The sequence below is a fragment of the Palaemon carinicauda genome, unplaced genomic scaffold, assembly GCF_036898095.1.
Source record: "Palaemon carinicauda isolate YSFRI2023 unplaced genomic scaffold, ASM3689809v2 scaffold600, whole genome shotgun sequence".
Taxonomy (NCBI): domain Eukaryota; kingdom Metazoa; phylum Arthropoda; class Malacostraca; order Decapoda; family Palaemonidae; genus Palaemon; species Palaemon carinicauda.
Genome location: NW_027171873.1, coordinates 14,007 through 35,892, shown reverse-complemented (window position 1 = coordinate 35,892; position 21,886 = coordinate 14,007). Strand labels below are relative to the sequence as shown.

The 21,886-nt window shown below is 45.7% G+C and overlaps 1 long non-coding RNA gene across 1 annotated transcript in view; it reads right to left on the bottom strand.

The window, feature by feature from the left end:
* LOC137637250 (uncharacterized) overlaps nucleotides 1-20,242 on the bottom strand; it is a 32,654-nt gene extending 12,412 nt beyond the window's left edge. Inside the window, exons 1-2 of the long non-coding RNA XR_011043496.1 lie at nucleotides 20,134-20,242; nucleotides 19,199-19,552 (exon numbers count right to left, since the gene is read on the bottom strand). This is a non-coding gene — a long non-coding RNA (uncharacterized lncRNA). The remainder of the gene's footprint in view (nucleotides 1-19,198; nucleotides 19,553-20,133) is intronic.
* Between the last annotated feature and the right edge of the window lie 1,644 nt (nucleotides 20,243-21,886).

Here is a 21,886-nt window from a genome sequence, read left to right as displayed (position 1 = left end):
GTTAACTGTAGGAACAATTTCTACAGTTATTCTTTCATAAATATGCAAAATAAAAGGGTGATCATAATAATGCTCAACACATTTTTATTTATTTGAATTTGGGGCGAATAAGATGCAAATTTCAAATAGTATTTTATTGACAATCAATAAAATATGTAAATCAGTCTACATTTTATCAAATAAAAATAAAATGTTTGTGATATAAATTAAGCATAAATATACTGGTAATGCCAGAAATACTTGTTTCATCTGAAAAGAAACCACTATTTCCACTAAAATGAAAATTCAGAAACTTTCTATTCTAAATTTCTGTCATTACTGTCTGTTCACACTTGTGTAAAGAACACACGGCACACATGCTATTCTTTATGCTTCTTTCACCTGTATTATTATTATTATTATTATTATTATTATTATTATTATTATTATTATTATCCAAGCTACAACCCTAGTTGGAAAAGAAAGATGCTATAAGCCCAGGGGCTCCAACAGGGAAAAATAGCCCAGTAAGGAAAGGAAATAAGGAAATAAATAAATGAAGAGAACAAATTAACACTAAATCATTCTAAAATAAGTAACAACGTCAAAACAGACATGTCATATATAAACTATTAACAACATCAAAAACAAATATGTCATAAATAAACTATAAAAAGACTCATGTCCGCCTGGTCAACAAAAAAGCATTTGCACCAACTTTGAACTTTTGAAGTTCTACTGATTCAACCACTCGATTAGGAAGATCATTCCGCAACTTGGTAACAGCTGGAATAAAACTTCTAGAGTACTGCGTAGTATTGAGCCTCACAATGGAGAAGGCCTGGCTATTAGAATTAACTGCATACCTAGTATTACGAATAGGATAGAATTGTCCAGGGAGATCTGAATGTAAAGGATGGTCAGAGTTATGAAAAATCTTATGCAACATGCATAATGAACTAATTGAATGATGGTGCCAGAGATTAATATCTAGATATTATTTGGAACAGTCCATAATGTCACCATAGTGACATGCCACTTAACATGTTGTACTGTCAAAAGTCAACACGCACACCCTGCACATAACAGTCCCAATTGATTCACTGTTCCTCGCAGTATTAAGCGACAGGTTTTAGTACACTACCTGCCACCACCAACCTCTTAATCTCTTGTATCTGCTTCGCATAGTGTTTGAAAAACACTCTGGATGACTTCCACCAAGTATACGAGCGAAGGCGTTCGACATCCATACATTGGGAAAAATTCAGAGATGAAGCAATTTTTCTCGGATCGTGACCTGCGGGTGTACTGTCGGGATCTGCTCTGCGAATGAAGTAGGTGATCTTTGCCCTTAGTTGTTTTAGAGACAAATTTGAGCCTGATGTTTCTCCTTTAAAGAGCTGTCCTCCCCCAAAGTCTGAAGTTCTATGAAGATAGACCTTTAGGCACTCCACTGGACATAGAGAGACATCTTCCTTCAGAGGGCAGCTTCTCCAGGGACCCCTCCTTTTGGTGGGTAGCTCGTTCTTAACGAGAAACGTTGGATCAGGGAAAAGATTCAGTTCTCCCCTTTCTGTGAACTGAATATGGCCCTCATCTCTGGACAGGGCCACTATTTCACCAACTCTGGACCCTGAGGCTAGTGCAAATAAGAATATAACTTTTTGGGTCAAATCTTTCAGAGAGCAGTTCTCATTGTTCAGCATTGATGCAAAGTGAAGAACTTTATCCAAGGACCATGAGATGGGCCTCGGGGGTGCCGCAGGTTTGAGTCTAGCGCAGGCCTTAGGAATCTTGTTAAAGATTTCATTACAGAAGTCTACTTGGAAGGCGTACAGCAAGGGTCTAGTCAAGGCAGATTTACACGTTGATATCGTGTTGGCTGCTAAACCTTGTTCATGGAGATGAATAAAGGAGGATAAACAGAAATCTGTTGAGATTTCTTTTGGATTCTTTGCCTTGATAAATGCAACGCATTTCTTCCAAGACGATTCATATTGTCTTCTGGTAGATTTGAACTTATATTCTTCTAAGAAGTTTATACTGTCTCTCAAAATCCCGAATCTCTTCTTAACTGCTAAGGAGAGAAAATCATGAGATGAAGGTTCCGTGTTTTCTGTGATGAAGCGAAGACAGTCGACTTCTGCACTTGTGTCAGAACTTGGTCCGGCAACGGAACCAGCCTCAACCGCAGTTCCAATACTAGAGGAAACCAGATGCTGTTCGGCCACTTGTGGGCCACTATAGCTGCTGTTCCTCGAAAGGATCTCAGTTTGTTGAGGACTTTCAGTAGAAGATTGGGTGGAGGGAACAGGTAAATCCTGGACCATCTGTTCCAATCGAGGGACATCGCGTCCACTGCTTCCGCTAGAGGGTCCTCGTATGGGGCCACGTAACGAGGTAGTTTCTTGTTGTCGCTCGTCGCAAAGAGGTCGATTTGCAGTTCTGGGACTTGACATAAGATTAAGGAGAACGATCCTGCGTCTAAGGACCATTCTGACTCTATCGGCTTGAACCCTTGAAGGTGAACTGCTGATAAGTGCCATCTCTTCTTTTCCACCAAGCGGAAGATGGTCAACATCACTTGGTTGATTTGGGGCGATCTCGAGCCTTGTCAATTCCGACATCTCACTATCACCTCATTGTCCAGAACCAGACGCATGTGGGTCGAGCAGCAAGGAGGCAGTTTCTTCAGTGTAAGGAAAACTACCATGGCTTCCAAAATCTTGATGTGGAAGGTCTTGAACAGAGAGGGCCAAGTCCCTTGGACTTTCCGTTGGTGAGAGTGGCCTCCCCATCCTTCCTTTGATGCGTCTGTGTGGATGATGACTGAAGGTGGAGGAGGTTGTAAGAGCACCGATTTCCTCAAGTGCTTGGCCTCCGACCATGGCTTGAGAAGTGACCGTAGACGAGTCGGTATTGGTCTTCTTAGATCTCTTCGAGCGTTTGATGTGTATCTTCTCCACACTCCTGTTGCATCCTTTAATTGTGCTCTTAGCACCGGGTCTGTCACCGATGCGAACTGAAGGGAGCCCAGCACTCTCTCCTGTTGGCGTCTTAATATCCGATCGGATTTCAGAAGTCTCTTGACAGATCCCGCTATGTCTCTCCTCTTCTTTGACTGAATGGAGAGGCGGTGTGACTGTAAGTTCCAGTGAATTCCAAGCCATTGAAACTTCTGAGCTGGAGAAAGTCGAGACTTTTTTATATTGATCTTGAATCCCAGATGTTCCAGGAACTGGATCACTACTTTGGAAGCTTGCATGCACTCCGTCTCGGATGCTGCCCACACCAGCCAATCGTCCAGGTAAGCCATTACCTGAACACCCTTTAGGAGTAGCTGATGAACGACTGAGTTTGCAAGCTTCGTGAAGATCATTGGGGCTATGTTTAGCCCGAAGGGCATGGCTCTGAAGACATACTGTTTCTTCTGAAGCCTGAATCCTAGGTAGGAGGAAATTTGGCGATTGATTGGGATATGCCAATAGGCATCTGCCATGTCTATTGAGACTGTGTATGTCTTCTCGGGCAACAGGGTTCTTATGTGTTAAAGGGTTAACATCCTGAACTTGTAGTTTACTATGAACTTGTTGAGTGGCGACAAGTCCAGAATGACTGAGTTTGTCAGAATCCTTCTTGGGAACACAAAACAGCCTTCCTTGGAATTTGATGGACTTTGCCCTCTTTATCACTCTTTTGCTCAAGTTCTCAAATGTATTCTTCCAGAACAGGGGTGGAGTATTGGAAGAATTGAGGGAAAGATGGTGGAGCTACATTCCAGCTCCACCCCAGTCCGTTCTTGATTAGGCTGTGGGCCCAGGGATCGAAGGTCCAGTGAACCCAAAATAAGTAGAGTCTTCCTCCTACCGGAAGCATCTCACTTTTGCTGCTGACCGGAGGACTTGCCTCCTTGACCGCGTCCTCCTCCATTGCCTCTGCCTTTTGAGGGGCGTCTAGAGGAACCTCTAAATGTTCCTCTGGCTTTCGGCCAAAAGGTAGTAGACTGCCTCTCAAAGGCTGGAGTAAAGGCTGGTGACTGTGTCGCCAACTGCTGGGGAACCAACTGGTAGGTAGTAGGAGGTTGTGCTACCACCTGGGGCACCGCAATCGCGGGAAGTTGTTGTTGCCGTTGTTGTTTGGCAGGGCGAGAGGACACCCTTAGCCTCTTTGTCTTCCTCTTAGGTTGGGGACCCTCATCCGGGGAAGACTTCATCTTCAGTGACAAGCCCCACTTCTGGAGAAGGTTCCTATTCTCCGTGGCGGCCTTGTCGACTACTTCCTTAACCACTTCACTCGGGAAGAGGTCCTTTCCCCAGATACTGGATGAAATTAGTTTCCTAGGTTCATGTCTCACTGCAGCCAAAGCGAACACAAACTCCCTACAAGCCCTTCAGGCTTTAATAAAGCCATACAGGTCCTTGGTCACAGTAGCCAGATGTGTTTTGGACACAACCATAAACATATCCGGGTTCTGGGGGTCACTTGCCATTGTCTCCATGATAGTCTGGAGAGACATAGAGGCGGCAAGTCTTTCTTTAGTTTCCTGCTCCCTGCGCAGGAGAAACTCGGACAACTTGGGGAGGTCCTCGCCGAACTGACGTCCAGCAATATCTGCCTCCAACTTCCCGACTGAGAAGGTAAGATGCACGTCCTTCCAGTCTTTCTGGTCCAAAGGTAGAGCTAGGGACAACGGTTTACACTCGTCGAGTGTAGGACAAGGTTTCCCTGCTTCAATCGCCTTTAGGGCTGCCTTGCACCCTTTTTCCATAAAGGGGAAGGCACAGGAAGATGACGCAACAAAGGACGGGCGCTTCTTGCTAAGAGCCGGCACCTTTGAGTTAGTGAAGGCCCTCTCCTTCAGGGTGCTTGCCAGTAAAGCCTGTGCTTTAGCATGGTAAAAAACTATGACCTCTTTTGGCTCTGTTTCTTCCTTTGATGCCGGCTCTGCCTTCAGACGGACAAAGCAGTCTGGGTAAGCCTCTAAGCTGGGCCAGAATTCCACATCTTCGGTGGGGACTGAACCCAGCTTCTCGGATATAAATTTTCCCAGTCGTTATAGGCATGTAGTCTGTATGCCTCCTCGGATTTACATCCAAACATGAAGGAAGTTCCTTCACGTTGAGTCTCTTTTGAGACCCACGGGACGCTGCAAGTTGGCACATTTCCAACCTTAACACAGCTTCCCTTTCAGCACCCTGCTTCTGAATCTGCTGCATCAACGTCATAATGGAAGACAGAGTCTTCCCTATGTCATCAGATGGGGGAGCAGACGATGTCAAGGGAACTGGTTCTGGGGCAGGAACCAATAAGACCGATACTGACTCGATCTCTTCCTCCTCAGTATTAGGAGCCAACGTTGACTTCTCTTCCTGACCTCCTGCAAGAAGGTCCTTTTCAGTGTCCTCTGACACTTCTGACATCCTGTCGTCTAGCTGGATGTCCTTCATCGCGTCCGAGAAATCAGACTCCACTTTTATCTGGACGCAAGGGATCTCTGGGTGAGGCTGAAGGATAACCGCATCTTTAGATGCCCTAGGGAAAAGAAGAGCCCACATCTTCTCGCTTGGAAGGTAAGGCCCCGTGGTATTCTTTTGAAAACCGCGGACCCATTTACACAGCTTCTCCCTTGCTGCATCACTTGACTCCATTGACTGGGAGTCATCGAAAGCCTCTGTAACCAAGGTTTTACCGATATTATATACCTGAGGGTCTCAATACTTCAGAGTCTCCTTGGTGATGGAACAGCGTGCGTGCGTCCTGTACACCTCATGGCCGCAGAAGTTCTTACTTCTAACGTTGCAGAAGACGCTCTTGCACTTGGGTTGGTTCGCCTGTAAAGAGAGGAAAATACAATGAGTATACGGTGATTCATCACACAGGATAAAGTATACAAATATTATAATAAATATTTTGCCTTGTGCATGTAGCTTAGGATAGATAAGCTAGAAATGAAATAGGAAAGACACATACGTGTGTTTTCTGCCCATCCAATTGCTGTGACCTCCCTCAAAATTGAAACCATGGGTCATTCTATTTTGAAGAGCCCATCGGAAGATCTCTATCCTGTAAGGATAGGTAAGCGTAACTTAACATCAGCTTCCAGAGGGTTTAAGATTGGGGATTGTTATCAGTGATCACTAATCAGCTCATAGAAAGAGCTTACTTTCTTTGTATTGTATGGTCTCAACAATAGGCTGTGCATGACAACACAGGGTATGTTGGAAAATTTTGGCAACTGTATAATCTATACTGTAGTTTTCTGTTTGCAATATGATCTATACAGTATATTGCAAATATACTGGCTACTTTATAATCATATACTGTAGTTCCAGCCGGCATATGCCGGCAGGCTAGCACCAGGGTATAGATCAGTCGATATACAGTATAGTTGACTGTAGTATAGGCCGGCAGTTCGCCGGAGCCGGCTGTTGGCATTCCATGCCAGTCAGCAATAGGTATTTATACACAGTGGTCAGCAACCTCTCCGGCTGTCGGCAGCTTGCCGGTTGCCGGCAACTAGCTAGAGCTGCCGGCAGGGTAGAACCTATGCCGGTAGCCTAGTCCAGCAGGGGAATACTATTCACCCTGTCAGCCAGCCACCGGCAACAGACTAAATACTCTGAGGGTCTGACCAAAACCCAAAAACCTGCCTCTGCGGTTAAAGGGAAAGGACAGAAAACCCTAGCCTAATCATGCTTAAATGACAACTCAAGGCATGATAGACTAGGGTTATAGCCTAGGCTAACTCGGAGGGAAGAGGAGATTGCCCTTAAATCTCCATATGAGATAAGTGTCATTTTATCAATGAATTAGGAGATATCTATCTCCGTGTGTATCAATAAAAACGACACATAAGGGTAATCGGGGAACATGTATGAAAGTATACTAAAGCCACTAGGCTAATAGCCTAGTGGCAGTGAGAATCGATTACCTAAATCACCGAAACTCTCTCGTATACTATCTTGGAAGAGGAAAATTTATGCTAACAATTTATCTTACATGTATAAAATACGGCGGAGCTTCCCAGCACCGGCGGAAGAGGGCAATGCCTGTCGGGCAGGCAACAAGGCGGGCCTTGACATAACAAGAACCCGGCAGCCCGATGCAACCAACATCGGAGAAGCCGCCTGTCTCATATGTCTTGAGCCGCGGTGAAAATGATGTGGGCCAAGTGTGTGTGCGTGGCCGTTGCAAAGCCACGACCACCCAAAACAATATACCTAGCTACTGGCATTCTGTCGTTTCCTCCACCCTTCTTCATCTCTTTCTCACCATCATCATCATCATCACCACCACCAGCAAGTCCTGAGGCGACAGCACTGTGGGTGAAGGGGGCAGGCCTGGATAACTGGAAGCCCTTAGCCCACGACTGCACTCAGGCGGCGCGTCTAAGATTCAGTCGCTCTCTGGTGACGGTGCCGTGACACCAGAGTTCGGCAGCTGGACTCGTGACTGGGCTGGCCTATTGAGGACACCGCAGCCCACCCCACATGGGGAGGCCCCTAGAAAAGGTGGGGTAAACATCGGACACGGCAAACCCGTCTGGTCAGCTCACCGCGGCTGGCGGACATCCCACTAATGTGGTCGAAATAACAAGAAAAAAATATTAACCTTAGGTGCGTGGAACATCCGCACCCTTCAAGACGTGATGAACACCAACCGCCCGGAATGACGTACAGCCCTCGTCTGCAAGGAGCTAGCCCGCTTCAATGTTGATGTGGCGGCTCTTAGCGAGACCAGACTACCCGAAGAGGGCAACATCAGGGAAGCTGGAACAGGCTACACCATCTTCTGGAAAGGCAAGGCCCTAGAGGAGCCTCGCATCCACGGTGTCGGCTTCGCCATCCGTTCCCAGCTAGTGCAGCAGCACAACCTCGCTCCCAAGGCCATCAGTGAGCGCCTGATGACTGTCCGCATCCCCATCACGCGGGACAGACATCTCACCCTGATCTCTGTCTACGCCCCGACTATGACCTCAACCGATGATAACAAAGCTGCCTTCTACACCCAGCTCGACCGCACCATCCAGGCAGTGCCCACCAATGACAAGCTCGTTGTGCTATGCGACTTTAATGCCCGAGTAGGCAAAGACCATCGCCTGTGGGAGGGAATCATCGGCCGCCATGGCATTGGAAATTGCAACGCCAATGGCCAATTCCTACTGGGTCTGTGTGCAGAACACCAACTTGTGGTAACCAACACCATCTTCCAGTTACCAATGAATGAATGATTTAAAGTTTTCAGGCATCCTGACATCTAAGGTCATTGACGCCGGTAACATTTAATTTATGTATACAAAAATAAAAAATGAAACAAAATAAAAAATTAAAGAGTATTCAATTAAAATCATAAAAAATTGAATGTCATAAAAGTTAAATATTTTTCAGAAGACCTGCTTCTGAAATAAATCTAAAAATGCCACTTGCATGGTAGGACACATCATTTCCAATAATCTTGGCAAGGATGAACCTGCCACCCTCACCTCGAGCCTCAAACAAATATCTATTCCTTAAGTTGTTATAATTGGGGCATTCGGTCAACAAATGCCTTACTGTTAGAGGTACCAAACAGTTGTCACAATACGGTTGGTGTTGGCCCTTCAGCAGAAACTCATGTGTCAACCGAGTGTGACCAATACGGAGACGACAAAGAGAAGTCTCCCATTTTCGGGGCATCATATTATACCTCCAAGGAGATATGTCATTTGTTACTTCCCTCATTTTATTGCCATCTTGACTATCCCATTGCTGTTGCCATTTATTTCCAGTTACCAAAGCGACAAAAGACCACATGGAGACACCCACGGTCTAAACACTGGCACACCCTGGACTACGTCCTGACCAGAGCCAGAGACCGAGGAGACGTCCGCATCACCCGATCCATGCCCGGAGCGGACGACTGCTGGACGGACCACAGACTCCTCATCTCCCGACTCTCCGTGACGACCCTACGACCACCCAGAAGGGCACCTGACAGCGTACCACACCAATGCTTTGATTGTAGTAAGCTCCGCAACCCACAGGTGGCACAGAACTACAAGGAGGCCTGCGAACAATACCTCGCAGACCCTGTGGGTCAGGCCACTGTCGAGCACCACTGGACCACCCTCAGAAACGCCATGGCCCGTGCCGCAGAGGAAACACTAGGCTTCACCACCAAGAAACGGCAGGATTGGTTTGATGAGAATGATGCTACCATCTCTCTTCTCATTGAAACCAAACGACAAGCACGCCTGACTTTGGAAAACCAACCAACAGCAGCTAACAAATGTGCTCACAAGGTGGCTGAAGCTGGTTGCCAAAGAGGTATCCGTGAAGCCCAGAACACCTGGTGGCAAAGAAAAGCTGCAGAAATACAGAGTTTCGCTGACCAACGTGACCTGCGCAGCTTCTATGCAGCAACAAAAGAAATATTCGGTCCCACACGGTCATCAGTGGGCAGCCTGAAGGACGCGGATGGGGCCACGACCATCACCGACAGCGAGGGCATCCTGGCCAGGTGGAGGTCTCACTTTGAGAACCTCCTCAATGACCAAGCAGACACCCCAGACGATCTCCTGCGAATGACCCCGCAGCATCCCGTCCGTCACTGGATGGCACTACCACCCTCCATCCATGACTTCAACAAGGCCCTGCAGCGCATGAAGCCCGGCAAAGCCCCAGGGCCAGACAACATCCCGTTGGAGCTCCTCACTCACGGTGGCCCCGGCTTGAGGAACCGTTTGATGCTCCTTATACTGAAAATATGGGAGACCAAGACCCCCCCCAGTGACTTCCGCGATGCAAACATCACTACCATCTTCAAGAAGGGAGACAGGGAGAACTGTAACAACTACCGGGGAATATCACTACTAAGCATCGCGAGTAAGATTTTCGCTCGGATTCTCCTTGACCGCCTCCTTATTCTCTCAGAAGACGTCTTGCCAGAGTCCCAGTGCGGCTTTCGACCTTCCCGCAGGACCATAGACATGATCTTCTGTGCGCGACAACTACAAGAGAAGAGCCTCGAACAACAACAGCCCATAATGTTCATCTTCTGGGATTTGAAAAAGGCCTTCGACAAAGTACCTCGACCTGCCATGTGGGCTGTCCTCAAAAGATATGGCTGCCCACCCGATTTTGTCAAGCTGGTGCGTGCCCTCCATGACGGAATGGTTGGGAGAGTCTGCCACCAGAACTCTCTTTCAGACCCATTCCCCATCAACGGCGGCCTGAAGCAGGGCTGTGTTCTGGCCCCGACGTGTTTCTCGCTATACACCGCAGCAATGCTCAACGAGATTCCCCCAGACACACCCTCAGTCGACCTACGTTTCCGCATGGATGGAGGCGCTTTCAACCTCGCTAGACTCCGCGCCAGAACCAAGACCACCTTGTGTGCAGTGCGAGAACTGCAGTATGCTGACGACAATGCCACCCCAGGTCAGACGGCAGAGGACCTGCAGTCGTTAGCTGATGCATACAACTCTGCCTACGAACGCTTTGGGATGCAAGTCAACTCAGACAAAACCAAGACCCTCGTCCAACATCCACCAGGACTGATGCTCCCCAACTTCAATACCACAGTGAATGACCAACCGTTAGAACAGGTGGACCAGTTCTCCTACCTAGGGAGCATCCTAACATCAGCTCCCACAAGCAAAAAGGACGTGGAGAACAGGATCAAGGCAGCCCACTCCGCCTTTGGCCGACTCAACCGCCGCGTATTTAACAACCACGCACTGACAATGACCACCAAAATAATGGTGTTCAGGGCAGTAGTCCTCTCCACGCTCCTGTATGCATGTGAAACATGGACGCTATATAGTAACGATCTTAAAAACCTAGAAGGCTTCCAACAAATGAAACTGAGGCAGATCTTGAAAATCCCCTGGGAGAGCCACACCACCAACATTGAAGTCTTAGAACGTGCCTCGCTGTCCAGCGTGGAGGCCACCATCATCCACCACCGCCTCCGCTGGATAGGACACGTGCATAGGATGGAGCCATCTAGGCTCCCAAAGAAAATATTCTACGGAGAACTGACCCAGGGCACCAGACCACGAGGAGCCCCGAAAATGCGCTATAAAGATCAACTAAAGCGCACCCTGGCTCTAACTGACATCGATCCTTCCTCATGGGAAGAAACAGCCAGGGACAGGAAAACCTGGAGGAGTACAGTACACCATGGCACCGTGGACTTCGAGGAGAGGAGGAGACAAAATGAGGAGGCTAGGAGGAGAAGAAGGAGAGAGCGATTAGAACAGCCCCGCCCACCACCTACCCTCCCTTGTGAACACTGTCCGCGACTCTTCCACCACAGACTAGGACTTAACAGCCACATCAGGCATAAGCACCCACCCCATAGATAGGAGGCTGATGGCTAACGACAGAACCCAATACTCGGACACGAGTGGGCGCCGACGACGATAAAATACACCTAAGGCTTCATTAAAATTATAACACTAGGAAAATCTATTATATCATGCATGAAAGTACTAAAACTGAACGCCTAGGCTAGGAAGCCTAGCGTAAACATGGTTCGGTTACCTAAATTGCCGAAGCTGATATCAATACTATCGGCATAATATAAAGAATTCCTAGCAATGAAGGCTAAATAGCTAAAGATATTTAAGCTATTAACACCGGGAAAGTCGTTCTGGCTAACTAAATAACTCATGCGTTACGAACGACAGCGCCCATGACGCCTCCGGTTAGGCAACAGCTCTTGCAACCTTAATTTAACTTTAATTCATATTAAAATAAGGCAAGAGCTTACATTTATACAATGTAAAGATCAATACTCAACTTTCCAGAGGCAGATGAGGCTGGAGAAAGCATGATTAATCCAAAAACTTCCAAAATAACGAGAGAACACAGGAAAATCACCGAGCAATGGCGCTACTATGAAAGGAATGAAGATGGCGGACGGATATGATGTCATCTAGAGACTCAAACAGTAATGGAGGAGAGGTACCTTATAAACGGCTCCCCTTTCGTTTTCTTGCTACTTTTCCCCCTCAAAGCGTAAACGCTATTCGGGGTGAAGATAGCTATGTGGCGTGTCAAGAATAAGTCCTCTGATATTAGGCGATATCCCTAAAAGGAAAAGTTAGGGATATTCGTGCCAGGAGTTAGAATTCTGGAGACCTTAAGGTAAAATTCTCTGGCAATATCACTTTAGTCAAATATACCCTAGGAAGCTACACTTAAAAGAACTTCCATCAGGACGACATGGCCTGAGCCCAAAGAAGAATATATGTATCAGATGTGGAAAAAAGAGAGATGAAAATAAAAGAATTAGAATAGAGAAGACAACTAAGGAGGTGCCGAAGAAAAGGCAAATCCCTCCGCCCAGCAACGGAACGGATCACCTCCAAATTTTCATGGTTTCGTACGATGCATAAAAGCTGTCCATTGTTAGAATTTGGAGAAAATTCAATGTGTCAATTTCTTTAGACATAATCTTTAAAATTGTGAAAAATTTTATTTTCATTAGTAAAATAAATTTTTGAATATACTTACCCGGTGATCATATAGCTGTCAGCTCTGCTGCCCGACAGAAAAACCTAAGGACAAAATACGCCAGCGATCGCTATACAGGTGGGGGTGTACATCAACTGCGCCATCTGTCGAGCAGGTACTCAAGTACTCCATGTCAACACAGAACCAATTTTCTCCTCGGCCCACTGGGTCTCTACTGGGGAGGAAGGGAGGGTCCTTTAATATATGATCACCGGGTAAGTATATTCAAAAATTTATTTTACTAATGAAAATAACATTTTTCAATATTAAACTTAGCCGGTGATCATATAGCTGATTCACACCCAGGGGGGTGGGTAGAGACCAGCATTACATGTTGACATTATTATGAGCTAAGTATTTTGTATTTCATTTTAGCAGTTATTCAAAATAACAAACATAAAATAAATAAGTACCTGGTAAGGAAGTCGACTTGAACAATTACTCTGCCTTTTTAAGTACGTCTTCCTTACTGAGCCTCGCGATCCTCATAGGATGCTGAGCGACTCCTAGGAGCTGAAGTATGAAGGGTTGCAACCCATACTAAAGGACCTCATCAAAACCTCTAATCTAGGCGCTTCTCAAGAAATGACTTTGACCACCCGCCAAATCAAGTAGGATGCGAAAGGCTTCTTAGCCTTCCGGACAACCCAAAAACAATAATAAAACATTTCAAGAGAAAGATTAAAAAAGGTTATGGAATTAGGGAATTGTAGTGGTTGAGCCCTCACACACTACTGCACTCGTTGCTACGAATGGTCCCAGAGTGTAGCAGTTCTCGTAAAGAGACTGGACATTCTTAAGATAAAAAGATGCGAACACTGATTTGCTTTTCCAATAGGTTGCGTCGAATATACTTTGCAGAGATCTATTTTGTTTAAAGGCTACGGAAGTTGCGACAGCTCTAACTTCGTGTGTCCTTACCTTCAGCAAAGCTTGGTCTTCCTCATTCAGATGGGAATGAGCTTCTCGTATTAACAGTCTGATAAAATAGGATAAAGCATTCTTTGACATAGGCAAAGATGGATTCTTAACTGAACACCATAAAGCTTCAGACGGGCCTCGTAAAGGTTTTTAAATAGAACTTAAGAGCTCTTACAGGACATAAGACTCTTTCTAGTTCATTTCCAACCATACGATAAGTTTGGAATATCGAACGATATTGGTCAAGGCCGAGAAGGCAGCTCGTGTTTGGCTAGAAAACCAAGTTGTAGAACATGTAGCCGTTTCGGATGAGAATCCGATGTTCTTGCTGAAGGCATGAATCTCACTGACTCTTTTAGCTGTGGCTAAGCATATCAGGAAAAGAGTCTTTAAAGTGAGATCTTTCAGGGAGGCTGATTGTAGCGGTTCGAACCTGTCTGACATAAGGAATCTTAGTACCACGTCTAAATTCCAACCAGGTGTAACCAAACGACGCTCCTTCGTGGTCTCAAAAGACTTAAGGAGGTCCTGTAGATCTTTATTGTTGGAAAGATCTAAGCCTCTGTGACGGAAGACTGATGCCAACATGCTTCTGTAACCCTTGATAGTGGGAGCTGAAAGAGATCGTTCTTTCCTCAGATATAAGAGAAAGTCAGCTATTTGAGTTACAGAGGTACTGGTCGAGGATACGGATACTGACTTGCACCAGTTTCGGAAGATTTCCCACTTCGATTGGTAGACTCTAAGGGTGGATGTTCTCCTTGCTCTAGCAATCGCTCTGGTTGCCTCCTTCGAAAAGCCTCTAGCTCTCGAGAGTCTTTCGATAGTCTGAAGGCAGTCAGACGAAGAGCGTGGAGGCCTTGGTGTACCTTCTTTACGCGTGGCTGACGTAGAAGGTCCACCCTTAGGGGAAGTGTTCTGGGAACGTCTACTAGCCATCGAAGTACCTCGGTGAGCCATTCTCTCGCGGGCCAGAGGGAAGCAACTAGAGTCAACCTTGTCCCTTCGTGAGAGGCGAACTTCTGCAGTACCTTGTTGACAATCTTGAACGGAGGGAATGCATATAGATCTAGATGTGACCAATCTAGTAGAAAGGCATCTATATGAACTGCTGCTGGTTCCGGGATTGGTGAGCAAAATATTGGGAGCCTCTTGGTCATCGAGGTTGCGAAGAGATCTATGGTTGGCTGGCCCCAGGTGGCCCAAAGTCTCTTGCATACATCCTTGTGGAGGGTCCATTCTGTTGGAATTATTTGTCCCTTCCGACTGAGACAATCTGCCATGACATTCAAGTTGCCTTGGATGAACCTCGTTACTAGTGAAATGTCTAGACCTTTTGACCAGGTGAGGAGGTCCCTTGCGATCTCGTACCATGTCAGAGAGTAGGTCCCTCCTTGCTTGGAGATGTACGCCAAAGCCGTGGTGTTGTCCGAGTTCACCTCCACCACTTTGCCTTGAAGGAGAGACCTGAAGCTTTTCCAGGTCAGACGTACTGCCAGTAGCTTCTTGCAGTTGAAATGCATTGTCCTTTGACTCGAGTTCCATAATCCCGAGCATTCCCTACCGTCTAATGTCGCACCCCAGCCTACGTCCGATGCTTCCGAGAAGAGAACGTGGTTGGGAGTCTGAACAGTCAGGGGAAGACCCTCTCTAAGGTTGATATAGTCCTTTCACCAAGTCAGACCAGACTTTATCTTTCCGGAAACCGGGATCGAGACCGCTTCTAGCGTCTTGTCCTTTTTCCAGTGAAAAGCTAGATGGTATAGAAGAGGACGGAGGTGTAGTCTTCCTAGTGACACAAATTGATCCACGGATGACAGTGTCCCTACCAGACTCATCCACAGCCTGACTGGGCAGCGTTCCTTCTTCAGCATCTTCTGGATGGATAGCAGGGCTGGGGGTTGATCGTCTTGTTCAGCAACGTCCTCATCAGAGGGTTCCTCATCCGAAACTGATGAGGAAACGGCAACGGAGTGGGCAACGTCTGACTCGCTGAATCCGGTCGCACTGGTGGATGCGTGACGGAGCCGGACGCAATATCATGGCACTGCTGCACAGTCTGTGAACTGTCAACAACCATGGGTGCGCGAGGAAGTACAGCGTCAACCCGAAACTGTCTAGACTGTCTGGGTTGTGCAGTCAACACCCTACCGGGTTGCTGAGGTTGACGCACTGCGTCACAACAAGTCACCTCTGCTGGTTGTTGAACGTCTTCCTAGTGACACACTGAACGTCAACAACCACCTCCGAGCGTCGCTTAACGTCAACGTGCGACTGGCAACCCACACTGGGTCGCATCGGTGGAGGAACCACCTCAACTGGCAGACGCGAGTAGGATACCTCAGCGTCAACAGGGCGCACAACCAACCGGTTGGAAGGTTGTTGGCCAGAAGGATCTTCTCCATATTTAAGTCCTCTATCAAGGACACAAGCTTGGACTGCATGTCTTGCAGCAAAGCCCATTTAGGGTCTACGGGAGCAGGTGTGGCAACAGACGGGGTTAGCGACTGAGGCGGAACCATTTACCATCCCTGGAAGCCTTGTTATGTGTGACATAATAGTACAGCAAAACTTCAAAGGCTCGACAAAAGTTGAGAAGTTGACCTGTAAACAACTTGGAGCGTCTCCTGGCTAGGCGCCAGGGCGAGTCTACCAGAATTGAGAAGTCTATCTGGGCAGAGGCATGACCTCCCAAGCCGAGAACTTCTCTCGTGTCCTATCAGACTCTCGCTCTATAAGCCAGTTTAAAAGAAGGGAAATCAAAGGCTGTATCCCTAAAACTCCTCCTGGTGCAAAAACCAGTCGCCTAGCCAACGTAACGCTCTCTAGGAGAGCGAGAGAGCACTAGCTTAACAACAACGGCTTCGAAGTAGCTAGGCCTAGTGTAAGTTCTGACGTTAGGCGAACGAGGAGCAGCAGTTACAAGATCCGGACGAAGATCCTTAAAAAATCATCATGATTTAATTAAAGTCCATAGGAGGCTAAGCAGCTTAAGGCTCCTCTCCAAATGACAGAGTCCTCAAAGGAATATCAGTAGGAGGGAGAACAGCACTTTCTCATCTACAGGAACCTTGTCCGAGAAAAGCTAGGTTATCTCAGTGAGGGTCTCACTGGTGCATTAGCAGCAGACCAGAAGGCAACGTTATGTAACTGCTTGACAGTCTGTGAACTGTCAAAAACTGAACTGTCAACCACAACAGGTGCGTGAGGACATACAGCACTGGTGCATTAGTAGCAGACCAGAAGGCAAAGTCATGTAACTGCTTGACAGTCTGTGAGCTGGCAACCACCATAGCTGTGTGGGGAAGCAAAGCCTCTACTCCTGACTGACTAGTCTGCTGTGGGCGAGTAGCGGTAACCACAGTGGGTTGCGGAGGTTGACTTACAGCGTCAAAACAAAGCAACTTAACTCCACCCTCCTGTTGTTGTGGTAACTCGCGAACGTCAACGGAGGGTAGCATGCGTCTGTGAACGTCAACGTGCGGCTGGCAGGGTACACTGCGCATGGGTGGTGGAACTCTCACAGGCGGAGTGCGGGAGCAGGTAGCGTCAGTGTCTACTGAACGCACAACCGTGGTTGGTTGTAGGCTAACGGGTGCAGCGTCAACCTTCTCCGCACGAAACTCCTGCATAAAAGATGCTAACTGTGTCTGCATAGACTGTAGCAAAGACCACTTAGGGTCTACAGCAGCAGGTGCGGCAACAGACGGTGTTACTGCCTGTTGCGGTACCACTTTGCCTCTCTTAGGAGGTGTGCAGTCATCGGAAGACTGCAGCGAGTCCGAACTGACCCAGTGGCTACACCTGGGCCGTTGGACTTGCGCGGAAGGGACCGACTTGCGCTTAATAAGCTGCGAGACCTTGGTCCAAGGTTTCTTACGAGAAACCTCTTCCGCAGACGAGAAGTAAATGGGCTCTCTCGTCTTTGTGTGGGTGGGGCGATCTTGGGTAGATACGCCCGAAACCACGGAGGGAAAACGTCTGTTCGTTGACCGAGGCCTGACGAACCCATAAGTCGTTCGACATTACTTCTCCCCTGGGCTTGGGAGCTTGCAAGAGGTCCCGGACTAGGTGAACGACAGGCACGAACAGACGAACCCTCGGACGCAACACTGTAACACTTTGCGCATATCACTTTATCACTTCGATTTTCTGTTTTGCACTTATTTCACTGAAATCGAAACTTTTACTGATTTCTACCTGAAACACGCAATCCTACCCTTCATTAAAAGGTAGTAATTGCGAAAACAGATGTATAATGCATGCTCATTAATACTGGCAAAAACAGAAAACATATATAAAGATAAAGAATTCAGTGGCTGGGAAAGAGACTAAACACTAGTTCAAATAAACTACGTTTACAATCTCTCACCGCACATAGCCTGGGGACAAGAATAAAACCCTAGAAACGTTTTACCTTCTTCCCCGTACAGCGACTAGGGAGGAGAGTAACACGAGAACAACGTTACCCACTTGAACGGAACGTTTTTTCTCCTCTCTCTCCCTCCGTCTCTATCTCTCTCTCTCTTTCTCTCTTGATTTCGCACCTGAGAGAAGAGCCCAATTATATATCGTCAAAACATGTTATTTGGCTAAAGGAAAAAACTGAAAGGTTTTCCAAATAAAAAGTTCCTTTAATTTAGAATTTAAACCATTTAAGCTAAGAAAGAATGAACAAAACGTCAGAATCGATTTACTCTTACTGCAAAGTGAAACCGTGATACACTCTCTCTCTATCGTAACGATAGAGCGCATGTTGAACGTTCTGAACGTCAACAACTGCGTAGTCTAACTAGACATTAGTTCATCTTTGAAAACAGTACGAGACTATCAAAGAAATTCTTTCATAAAACATTAAATTTAAAAAGTTTTAAATTCTTTAAAGGCTAAATACGATATAACGGACTCAACGTTCATTAACTTCGGTTCCAAGTAAGGACCGCCTCTATCAGGAAAGGTCGCAAATAAACAAAACATAAAAAATTTATTTTATATGTTTATAATAAATGGAAAGTTAATCGAAGAGGCCTAATAAAGGCGGAGAGATATAAAATATATAGATCTATAACGTGTTAAGCAAAATTACTAAAAACCTAAACACACTTCCGTCTAAGGGAAGGGTCGGCCATTTAAAAGTGAAAGAGAGTCCATACTCTCTTTGTCACCATAATTAAATCTATCCAAAACGAGTTCAAGTTTTGAGATGAAGATAAAACCCCTGCATAGCGAAAGCTCAAAACTAGAATAGTGTACTTCACCAAATAGTTGTGAAAACAAATCCAGTTAGTAACAGCGTATTTAGTAGGTCTTGCCAGTGGCACGACAGAGAGAAAATTGGTTCTGTGTTGACATGGAGTACTTGAGTACCTGCTCGACAGATGGCGCAGTTGATGTACACCCCCACCTGTATAGCGATCGCTGGCGTATTTTGTCCTTAGGTTTTTCTGTCGGGCAGCAGAGCTGACAGCTATATGATCACCGGCTAAGTTTAATATTGAAAAATGCAAATCCGGATCTAAAATCTGGATCCGGTACCGGATCATCTCCAATAGTTAATGAAGTTATCAATGGCCTAAGTTCTACCTGGGGAGAAAATTTTGTTAAAATTCATCAAGTAGATTTGACGTAATCCTGTCCACAGACAAATAAATAAATAAATAAACCGACTCAATTTCATTACATCATTGGCGGAGGTAATAAGTGAGTCAAGAGCTTGCTCATACAAATGACGAGGATTTGTATTTGTGTAGGAACAAATTGATAACAATACCATAATTCCAGTTATATCAATGCCTTACCTTCACATGCTCAGAATCCAAATGACGAAAAGACTTGGATACACGCTGATGTACGCCTACACCTCATTCTTCATTTCGTTCGTTCCATACTGCCCGGGGCTGGTCTCTGGGTGGGGCTCGTAGACTATAAGTCACAGTCCCTACGGCTTACATGTTTAAGACTAAAATGGTCACCGTTGCAAAGTATCTCTGGCCTTAGAAAATTTGCATCTTGTCAATTTTTCTTATGGAACACTGTGCAAGGGAGGGGTTAAGGGGTAGCCCAAACCCAGGTCTCTGAGGACCAAAATCCAGGTCACAAGTTGGGGCCGGAACGAATGCTTTTCTTCCCACTTTCGATTTCAGCTGGTCAGCCTGGAATGAAATATCAGATTAGGAGTATTTCAATCTCTTGCTATCTCAAAGGTTAATACGATAGTCTTACTAATTAATCAAAATCTATTAACTATTCTATTTAATGGTCTACAAAATATCTGCTATGCTACACTTCACAATAAATGTAGGTAAAGTCACCTTTCTCTAAAATTAAAATATATCAAAATAAATCATAAGATGACAACACTCAATAAGTTTTACTTGAGACTAGAACATCTGTATTATTTAAATCACTTAAATATCTGATTAAATTTAACACGTGGGTTGTCGCAAGTCTTTTTTTTATATGAAAATAATATAATCCAACAATTGGACACAACTGGGGCCAGGCAATGGTTGCTGATGACTCAGTAATTAGACCTAATCCCCACTCCTTAGCTCACAAGGATGGTGAAGTGGCAGTCACTACAAGAAACTATCAAGCTACGGTGTCACACACCTTACCATGCATAATCAGTGTACGATAAAACAAAGGTTTTATGGCATCACATTGTACAATATATCATCGATTAAAACCTTTTTATCAAATTAAAATAATTCTAGTTAGTCTAATGACTTACCTTTACATGCTGCAAGTGCATGACGAACTGACTTAAGTCATTGCCGATGGACGACATGATGTGCTTCATCTCGATCTCGATCAATTTGTGTGCAAAGTTGATCCGCCTGAAATGAAACAAAAGTATCAGGAGAAAAATTCAATTGTTTGACTTCTCATAACGGAATACTGTATCAAAATAATACTTCTCAATAGAGTAGTAAAATGTTATTTTCATTAGTAAAATAGATTTTTGAATATACTTACCCGATAATCATGTAGCTGTCAACTCTGTTGCCGACAGAAATCTACGGTCGGGATACGCCAGCGATCGCTATACAGGTGGGGGTGTACACAACAGCGCCATCTGTGGTCAGGTACTCCAGTACTTCTTGTCAATACCACCTCAATTTTTTCCTCGGTCCACTGGTTCTCTATGGGGAGGAAGGGTGGGTCAATTAAATCATGATTATCGGGTAAGTATATTCAAAAATTTATTTTACTAATGAAAATAACATTTTTCAATATTAATCTTACCCGATAATCATGTAGCTGATTCACACCCAGGGTGGTGGGTGGAGACCAGCATACATGTTAACAAAGAAGCTAAGTATCCCGTATTTTATTTTATTAGTTATTCAAAAATAACATAAAATAAATAAGTACCTGGTAAGGAAGACGACTTGAACCATAACTCTGCCTTTATTAAGTACGTCTTCCTTACTGAGCGTAGCGGTCCTCTTAGGATGCTGAACGACTCTTAGGTGCTGAAGTATAAAGGGCTGCAACCCATACTAAAGGACCTCATCACAACCTTTAACCTCGGCGCTTCTCAAGAAAGAATTGACCACCCGCCAAATCAACAAGGATGTGGAAGGCTTCTTAGCCGACCGTACAACCCATAAAAAGTATTCAAGAGAAAGGTTAAAAAGGTTATGGGATTATGGGAATGTAGTGGCTGAGCCCCCGCCTACTACTGCATTCGTTGCTACGAATGGTCCCAGGGTGTAGCAGTTCTCGTAAAGAGACTGGGCATCTTTGAGATAGAATGATGCGAACACTGACTTGCTTCTCCAATAGGTTGCATCCATAACACTCTGCAGAGAACGGTTCTGTTTGAAGGCCACTGAAGTAGCCACAGCTCTCACTTCATGTGTCCTTACCTTCAGCAAAGCAAGGTCTTCTTCCTTCAGATGAGAATGTGCTTCCCTAATCAGGAGCCTGAATTAGTAAGAAACTGAGTTCTTAGACCTTGGAAGAGAAGGCTTCTTGATAGCACACCATAAGGCTTCTGATTGTCCTCGTAAAGGTTATGACCTTTTTAGATAGTACCTAAGAGCTCTAACTGGGCAAAGTACTCTCTCCAGTTCGTTCCCCACCAAGTTGGACAGGCTTGGGATCTCGAACGACTTAGGCCAAGGACGTGAAGGAAGCTCGTTTTAGCAAAAAACCGAGCTGCGAGGAACATGTAGCCGTTTCAGATGTGAAAACTATGTTCCTGCTGAAGGCGTGGATCTCACTTACTCTTTTAGCTGTTGTCAAGCACACGAGGAAAAAAGTTTTTAATGTGAGATCCTTAAAAGAGGCTGATTGAAGAGGTTCAAATCTTGATGACATAAGGAACCTTAGGACCACGTCTAGATTCCAGCCTGGAGTGGACAACTGACGTTCCTTTGAGGTCTCAAAAGACCTAAGGAGGTCCTGTAGATCTTTGTTGGTGGAAAGATCCAAGCCTCTGTGGCGGAAAACCGCTGCCAACATACTTCTGTAACCCT